Here is an 8,705-nt window from a genome sequence, read left to right on the forward strand (position 1 = left end):
CTCTCCCACGGAAAAACAGAGATTTCAGGGATTTCCTTCACTCCTGCTCCAGGCAGGGGGAAATCTCTCTGGACGTGTGTTAATGTGAGTCGTTTTCATTTTACCAGAGTGCTGTGAAGGATTTCAATTCAGGATTTTGCACAGACTGCTTCAATCCTGCCTTTTTGATTTTCTTTATTTCTTTCATACCCACGAGAAACAAAGCTGAAGTAGGATATTTGTACCCCACAGCTCTGCAATCCTCAAATGCCACGATTCTCTCCTAGCATTTTTATAACACTAAAATATGGTCATTGCAGTCCATCCTTTGGGACACAGAGACATCATGGTCCTGATCCACCAACAGCAGAGGAAAAAGGGATCACCCACTTCCAAACCAGTGGGACCAGCATCATCAATTAAACAAGAATTAATCTCTATTATTTCTCTGCAGCCTTGCCTTTCAGTTAATCTTCAGGAGCCAGGTGAAGCTTCAGGGATGGGGTCTCTGCACCAAATTGGAGCCTGTGCAGCCACCACCCTCCTGCTGGGATTTGCATCCGCACCCGGGTCCTGCCGGAGCAGCAAAGCAGCCGGAACACAGAAATGGGGGGAAAAAGATTATTGAGAAAGGAAAGGGCTCTACTGTATCCAGATATAGATTAATAAGTGAACCATTCATCTGATAGGAACGTGAGGGAAGTTTGCAGGTATTCAGCCCCACTACAATTCAGTAATACCACTTGGCTTTATCTCTTGCCCGAGTAACACAAACATTTATGGAATTACATTTTAAGGCTTTTAAAGGTGTATTTAGAACGTGTTTTCTTTGAAGTGTTATCTTTGCAAGCTCTCATATGCTGATAAAACACATGTTTAGCTGCCTCGCAAAGAGCACTGGAAAAATGTCAGTTTGGAGTTATTTCAGTCTCTTTGTCCAGGGACGAGGCAGCCTCCTCAGGGGCCACACTTCTCCCCGTGCCACCAGCATTTGACATGGCCCTTTCCCCACAGAGCCACGGTGTTTGCGGGAAAGCAGCAGTGGGAGGTTCCCATGGTGGGACTGCCCTGGTGGGTTGATCTTTGGTGGGGAACAGTCTCAAGGACCAAGCAGCTCTTCTGGGACTGGGGATGAATGTGAAGCGTGAACACAACAAACCAAGAGCCCTGGGGTTTTTGCAGCCATCACCACCTGCGAGCTCTGCTTCCCGCCCTGGGAGCCTTCAGGAGAAGGGAAACAGTGCGGTGAAACAAATGACTTCACTCCAGGCTGGTTCCAGTTAGCATCCCCGTCCCCCCTCCCAGCCCTGCCCAGAGATGAAGACGTTGTTCAACAGCTCATCACTCACCGGCAGGCTCCGAGCAGGCAGCCAACGCGCATACCCCGAGCCTCATCCCACAGGCAGAAGACTTGACCCAAAGCTCCTTGAGATCCATGGAAAGGCTCCAGTGGATTTCGATGGGTCTTGGATCCCAGCAAATGTTGGCAAATTCCGCCAAAGCTAATGGGAATGTTGCTGGCAGCACGGGATGAAGGGTCAAGCAAAGGGAGAAAACTAATTTGTCAACAAAGAGGATTTGTCTTCCCTTAAGTTTCCAAGGAGTTTCTTACCGGGATATTCATTAACATACCTGTGAGGGAGGAGAGGCACCTCTCTATGTACCATTTTAAATACCAACAGCTCTGGATTGGCAGCAGACGTATTGCAAAGAGCTCAAGGGGGTGTAAATATCTCTCCCCATTCCCTTTGCCCCTTTTCTGGTCCTCCCCAGCTCTGCACAGGCTGTCTCGCTCCTGACCTCCACCCTTGCCTGGAGCCGAAATCTTGGCGCTGGAGCCCAGCCATGCTTGCTCCAGCCCAGCTCGGCCGCCCTTTTGGAGTTGCTTTCATTCATTTTCCTCCCCTCAAACATAACCCCCCCTCCAAAATCACCAGGCACGACTTGTCTGAACGTATGCCGAACCCGATAAGCCTTTGGCAACCACAAGAATAAATTGCTTTAATAAAAATTAAAACCATTTTGGGTGGGGGGGGGAAGGGAAGGAAAAGCAAATACGAAAATAATGTGCAGGCGAGGGCCCATGTGATCACCTGGCAGGAAGAGGCATTCTCAAATCAAAGCATAAATCATGGGGCTGGGAGCAGCCAGGCCAGGCATGGAGGCAGGCAGAGAAGCCCTTCACCTTCGGGCTTTATTTGCAAGTTCGTTTCTGCACAGAGCATGAAACGGGTGATGGAGAGGAGCTGCCTAAAATACTTCCCAAAAGGAGTTGCACAAGGACCATGCAGTGTGGCTGCAGTGGTTTTGCTGGGGTGGGCGTGCTTGGACCCCTCCAGGCAGGACGGGCAGATGTAGGGGAGAGGGAGGGTTTGCAGGAGCCATCCCCTTGGCCACCCTCATGTGCCGAACATGCTTGCTCAACATCTTCCCATGCCGAGGCAGCTGGGAGAGGGGACCCTGCAAAGACCAAAGCTGGAAAGTCCTTATTTGGACACAACCCTTGGCCAGGTTCAGGGAGAAGTTGGCCCAAATAAACAACGTTCCCCAAAGGAACTCTCACACTTGGAGAAGGAAATCTCACAGAGATCCCTGCAAATACATCAAATGACATTGTCTTTTATTTGTGCCTGGGAGAAAGAGACATAAATCACAGGCTCACGCTGCGGCATTGCACAACCGCATACACCACTGCAAGCGTTACACCCCGCAAACAGCCCATCAACAACGGGGCCCCAGGGCAAATCTTACATTTCCAAAGGTTTTGGCCCCAGAAGGAGAACAGAACTCCGGTAGCACCAGCTTAGCAATTTGTCCATGTAAGTGCAGTGTTCGTTTCAGTCCTTTTATTCACCTTCTGGCTTTGGAGGCTATGGGAAACATTTTCCAGGGTTTTTTGCAGCCTAACTTGGCAGAGAACTACTTGTTCTTGCCTAAGAGTTGAATAGCCACCACTGCAAACTGAAGAATTGGGCTTTCTGCGATTTTTCTAAAGAAAATAATCAGATAACAGGAGACTGGTGAGAAACCAGTGATGGGTTAGCAGCACTGGATGTTCCACAGCTGGTTTGATGTTCACTCTTTCCACTTCAAATGGACTCAAGCAAATCATCTCTTCCTGCCTTTGATTGTGATGTGACCACTTTGCTGCTGGTTTTCCATCATGCAGAAGAAAAGATGGAAACAGAGTGAGAAAAAAACCAAATTGGGTACTTTCAGGGGTCAGACATTGCGTGTTCAGGTGATAACACATCGAGGAGAGCTGGGAAGAGGAGAGCAATGAAGCATCTTTCTTTCCAAGCATCTGTGCCAGAAATGAAGTTCAAAATAAGGCTCCTTGCCTTTGAGATATTACTGACGAATTAATTACAGAGGGATAAATGACATAGTTGTGTGTTATGGGTAAACCACTCAAAGCCTACCAAAAAATAAAGAGCTGTCAACCTTTCCCAGCTCTCCAGAGCAGGAGCCTTTCCAATGAAAAGCTTTGCTAACGAAGTAGTTGTGAAAAATATTTACTGCCAGAGTTTCTTCAACTGACATTTGCATCTTCTGTAATTTGCCAAACCCTCTGTGCAATTGTAGCCATTTTCATGGGACTATGATTTACGGGAAAGGTTTTTCTTTCACTTCTCGGTGTCTGCTTTAAAAAAAAAAAAAGGCATCTTTGGCTCTGAGATTCACACTTAATTTTTTATTTCTTTTTGGCCAGGGGAGGAGGGAGGGGCAAGGAAAAATGGATATTGCAGGAGACAGAGCTGAGATGGAGGAGTAAGAGATAGGAAGGACTGTTAAGTGCAGAGTTTCTCAAACTATGGGTCATGACCGCTTAAAAGACAGCCAAGACATGTCAGAGGACAATGGGGTCCTCCCTAGCTCAGCCGAGCAGGAGCCAGTTGAAAACAGACCTGGCTCCTCTCTCCCTGTGGAAAAAATTTAAAAAATGATGAATTTTGGGCAGGATCATCATCCTGGTCCAGCTTGGACAGGAGCACAGGATGGAAGAGGTGGGAGGTGGGAGCCAGTTGTGAACACTGGCTACATGATTCCCTGTTAGTGCGTAAATGGTCAAGAAAAAACCCTAATTGCATTAATCTCCTCCTTGCAGAAGGAGGGAAAGGCAGAGGTGGAGGGGAGGTAAACCCCAGCACGTGCAGCCTGTTCGCATTTCGCCAGCCTGGACCAAGCCACTGCCAGCCGAGTGGTCACATGAAGACAGATGAGCCAAAAATAGGTCATCTTAGTAAAGTTTAAGAAATGCTCATTTCAACAAGCTGATTTGCAGGGAAAGAGGGGGATAACTTTTGATACAACCCCTTCCTTGGCATCAAGCACCAATGCACCTTGCACACCACCCGATCCACAGGGCCAGACTATATTTTAAGGTATTAAATATTCGTGCATTGGGCTATTGGGCAAATCTGAGCAACAGCGATAGGAACAGGTGAATTTAGGTGGGATCATGAAAACTTACAGTGTGTTTCCCGACCAGACGAGTTGTGCCAAATCCTGATATCGACAGCTACGTTTCCATCATCCTTTTTGTATTTCACTGAGAGCAGCTGACCCCCAGTTTGCTAAGATCTTTGTACTCTCCTTCATGTTTGCAGCACCCTGGAAGACAAAAGCTGCTCACCTGCGGTTTTTGCATCCCAGATGGTGCAGGTTCAAGAAGGCGAAGGGAAACTGAGCCAGAGTGGAAAGGGCTCATCTGCTTCTCCTTCCAATTGAGCAAAAAGTTACAGCTAAAGGGCAAAGCAACAGCAGTGGGAGGAGGTCTGGGACGTGGACGCAGCTCCTCGGCATGTGTCCAGGGCTGCAGCTGGCAGCACTGGCCAGAGGAGGTGAAAAGACAGCTTTTTGAAGGAAATTTCCCTTTTCTGCGTGAGTCTGGACAAGACATCACCATTTGGAGAGGCAAAAGGATGAAAATCGGCTGACTGCTCGATTTTGGAGTGACTCACCATTGTTCTGCTGTTTTTGCGTGGCATGTTTGCCAGCACTGGCGTCACTGGAGCAGTGTCAGCCGTGGACTGGATCTGTTCCTATTGCATGAAGGACCCCGCAGCCACCCTCCCTCAAGGTGTCAGGTCGTTTCCAGGGCCACAAGCGAACTCCATCACTTTGAACAAATCGCTCTGATCTCTCAAACTGGCAGCTGCCACATCTGCATGGGGGGAAAATGATATTTACCCACTTCAGAGCAAAGAGCCGGGCCATCTGCCGGGCAATGGGGCTGCATTAGCACCACACATTTATCTGCTATTACTGTTTGCAGTCTCCGTGGCTGCATCCAATGCAGGCTGGGTCCTTCCATTTAGGAAAGACCTGCCCAAAAAGCACGGATATCTTTATGCTGAACATCCCTTCCAGAAGTAGCTTTTCCCTGCCTGCAGTGCTGCCATGTGGGCATGAAAGTCTTACATCTGGGGAGTGGTATCCTTTGCCGTGGGTCTAAATGTTTTATGGAGATTTCCCAAAGTTCATCCTCTGCCTTGATAAGCATTTTTCTCCAGTTTGCTAATTATGCCAGGAGGCTTGCCAAGCAGGTAGCTCCTGGCTTTGAAATCAGTGAGATGACTCAGAGAAGCCGAGTTACACTCTCCAGAAGCAGATGGCAGGAGGAAAACCTGTGTAAAAATTGAATTTATTCTGCTGGTGCTAACACTACATTTGCAGTGGTCACCATTCTCTGAGATTATCTGGTTTTATATCTTTTAGTAATGGAAATTTAAGGTAGGTAGTGCCTTAAGGTTTTTTCAAGCAGGTTTCTAAGGAGATCTGTGGGTATTCTTCGGGCTTAAAGCTGCTTCTCGCCCGCACCCTGTGTCACCCAGTGCCACCCCACGCAAACCCAGGGTGAAACAACAGCACACAAAAGCAGGATGTCTTTTTTATTTAACATTATTTAAATGCTTATAGCACCTGAAAATGACAGATTTATCCCCATCTCTCCTTATCCCACTTTTACAGGCTCTTTGCACCTTTGCCACATTGCAAAAGCAACCTGCAAGCTCCTTGCCCCCATTTGCTGGATGATGATCCATCCCTCCCTCGGGTCCAGCACCCAGTGCTGCCCAGGCTCCAGGCCCATGGGCACACAGATCCTGCCCCAGGCGATGCCCGGAGCCGTGTCCCGTGCAGGCAGCTGCAGGCAGCGGCACTTCTGCAGCCGGCGAGCAGCCTCTGCTGGAAGCTGCCTGCTAGATGTGCTGCTTGGCTATCACCCACAGCCTGCCCGCCACAGGGACAGCAAGGATGTCAGGACAGAGAGGTTTTAACTGGGGAAAATTTCATTATTTCATTACAACACCTGCCTGGTTTTGTTTATATAGGTCCCCTTTATATTTTTGCCTGGTTTTCTGCATGTCTGCTGCAGAGCAGCATCCTGCTGAAATGAGCCCAGTGCTGCTGCTCCCGTCTGCTTGTTCTTGCTGTGGGGAGCTTGGTGGGTTTGCTCTCACAGGGTTTTATGGAAAAGCCCAATAAGATGTGGTTCTGAAGTACTTATCTAAATTTATGTAAGGACAGGCAGGACGGCTTTGTGCTGTGTAACCATGCCAGGGAGTGGGAAGGTCAGGGCAATGCAAATGAGGTGTAGCAGGTGCTCCTGCTGCTCATCCTGCTCTGGAGCTGCCAGACACTTCCGGCTTCTCAACCTGGGTTTCGGTTTCATTTTATTTAGCCTCAAAACATACATGAAAACGGCAATGGGGCTCCGTGCAGTTATGTATGCTGCAGGTGAAGTTGGCTCTAGTATCACTGGCACGTGCTGTAGTTGGCATCATAGATGTTCTCTAAAATTAGGCATTGGGCTCTGCTCACCTGATCCCTGGTGTCCATAAGTGATTGTTAATGATGGGAGGATCATTTTGTCGGGGCCCTAAGGGTATTAATGGGCTTTAATTGCCCTGAGCAGCTTCACCTGGTCCCTCCACCCCCACCCATAGTCCAGGAGCCCATTTCAGCCCAGCATGGGGCTCTCAGTAGCTGTTGTAGTGATGATGTAGGATGCTGGTGTCTAGGTCTGGCTGTGTCACTATGATCTCACCTTGTGACCTGAGGTCTGGGATGAACCTGCTTGTGATCTCCAGCTCTGCCCTTCTCATTGCTCAGGTACCACAGCCCTGTCCTGCTGGCACCAGCTCCCAGCCCCTGGGGAGGATCCCCCCTCTAGTCCCTGGGTGGTTTTAATCCCCTGTGGTGGCCCTTTTGGTAGGAACAAGTCTGTTCTCTTATGTAGTTCTTCCATGAAACAGGATTTTTTCCTGTTCTATTGAAACCTGCAGAGTGAAAGGTAATCTACATCCAAAACATGTTCTTTTTGGTGACCAGATTTCTCCGAAAGCCTGACTCACACTTGTCCTCTGAGTTCGGGTGGGTGTCAGCTGAATCAATTCAGAGAATGGATTTTCTCACCATCAAAACAGTTTCCTTGTTATGTATATTGAGCTGATGTTCTCGGACCAATCAAACTGTTCTTCTCTATTGTGTTATCAAGCACCCTGGTACAAAAAGGAGAGGAGAAAACTACAAGGGTTGCTTTCTCTGTTAGAAGGAGAGGGAGGGTCTTTTTCCCCTCTTTGTGTCCTGAACTTACTGAAAGAATCAATTCAGGGGAGCACCTGTATAATATTTTTAATTGAAGTTCCAGTTGTATAGAACCTGACGTCCTGCCCAGATCTTTCGTCTATTCAGCCTTGAAGCAGAACAATCTTTGTTGTGATCACAGTTCATGTGAGCAGTCTGTGTGATCTCCAATAGACACCTGCAAGACAAGGTGCAGTATTTCAAAGTTCATCACCTTCTGCTTCCCAGGAATGTCCATTCTGCCTTCTCATGCACCAGCACAACCTTCCAGACAGCTGGTCCTGCCTTGAGTCTCCTTGTTCCCCACAAGGAGCCGCTACAATTGAGCCCTTTCAGTGTTTCCCTTCCCAATACCCCTGTGGGTGATGCTGCAGATAGAGCAGTGGCTGAAACATTGGAAAGAAGCATGAGATGGTGGTGGTGCCCCCATGGCTCGTGCTGCCTGTCCCACCACTGCTGCTGGGAGCTCTGGCTGCTGCAGGTCTTCCCCAGCTCCACACCTCTCTGTTACCCCATTGTTCCTCCCATGGCATTACTGGGCTGGTCTGAGGAAGGATCTCTTTTCTATGTGGTTACCATTAATTCTGCCACCGTAAACATCAGCCTGAGGTACCAGACCATATCAAGCAATCAATCTCTAATTGCCATATCCCTTGGTTAAAAAAAAAAAAAAAAAAAAAAAAAATCTTCAAAGAAAAGGGAATAAAGAGGCCAAGAGGTTCCCTCCGCCCATTGCAGATGGCTTGTGAGAAGCTTCAGGTGGAAATAACCCCCTTAGCCCTGTGCTATGTCCCTCTTGCAGAGGAATGAGACAGGAATTTCATGCACGCAGAGTAACCACTGAACAGTCCCTACAGGTCTGCCAAGGACCATGGCTCACCAAGTGGCTGCTTGTTTACCTGCCGCCCATTTCCATAGCGTGGGCGCCCAGCCGCGTTCCTGGGAGCCCCGGCTGCTCCCCGCCTGCCCAACCTGTCTGTGCACAGGGAAGGAAGCGTAAAGCCACCATTTGGCAGCAGAGCCACAGATAGGCGATGCGATCGCCGCAGGGAAATGCTGCCAAGGATGCTCAGCACTGTGTTGGGCTTACTTAAGGAGCCAGCTCAGCAGCTGGGGTGTAAATCAGTGTGTTGATA

This window comes from Columba livia, chromosome 16 (genome assembly GCF_036013475.1).
Source record: "Columba livia isolate bColLiv1 breed racing homer chromosome 16, bColLiv1.pat.W.v2, whole genome shotgun sequence".
Classification (NCBI taxonomy): Eukaryota; Metazoa; Chordata; class Aves; order Columbiformes; family Columbidae; genus Columba; species Columba livia.